Source organism: Pterocles gutturalis, unplaced genomic scaffold, assembly GCF_000699245.1.
Source record: "Pterocles gutturalis isolate BGI_N339 unplaced genomic scaffold, ASM69924v1 scaffold30437, whole genome shotgun sequence".
Classification (NCBI taxonomy): domain Eukaryota; kingdom Metazoa; phylum Chordata; class Aves; order Pterocliformes; family Pteroclidae; genus Pterocles; species Pterocles gutturalis.
The window spans coordinates 4,174-4,452 of record NW_010116391.1 but is presented as its reverse complement, the minus strand read 5'-3'; positions in this window follow the sequence as shown (position 1 = coordinate 4,452).

Sequence of the window (279 nt, the reverse complement as noted above, 5' to 3'; positions counted from 1 at the left end):
AAAAAAAAGAAAAAAAAAGGGGGAAAAAATCATCCCATTCCAGTGGCAATGTTTTTCACCAGCAGAGTTTGCAGAAGACATAACTAAAGCCCTGCCCCGAGCCTGGCTTTGCATGTGCCAAGATTTGCTGGGCTGAGCAGGGATGGGGAGCACAGAAATGTTAAAAACCGAATTCCACGCGAGGAAGTGGGTGAAGGAGCCTCTGCCACCCCGACACAGCAGCGCTGTCCCCCCGACGCAGCGTGGGTCCCATCCCAGGGCTCCCAGGGCACAGCTGAG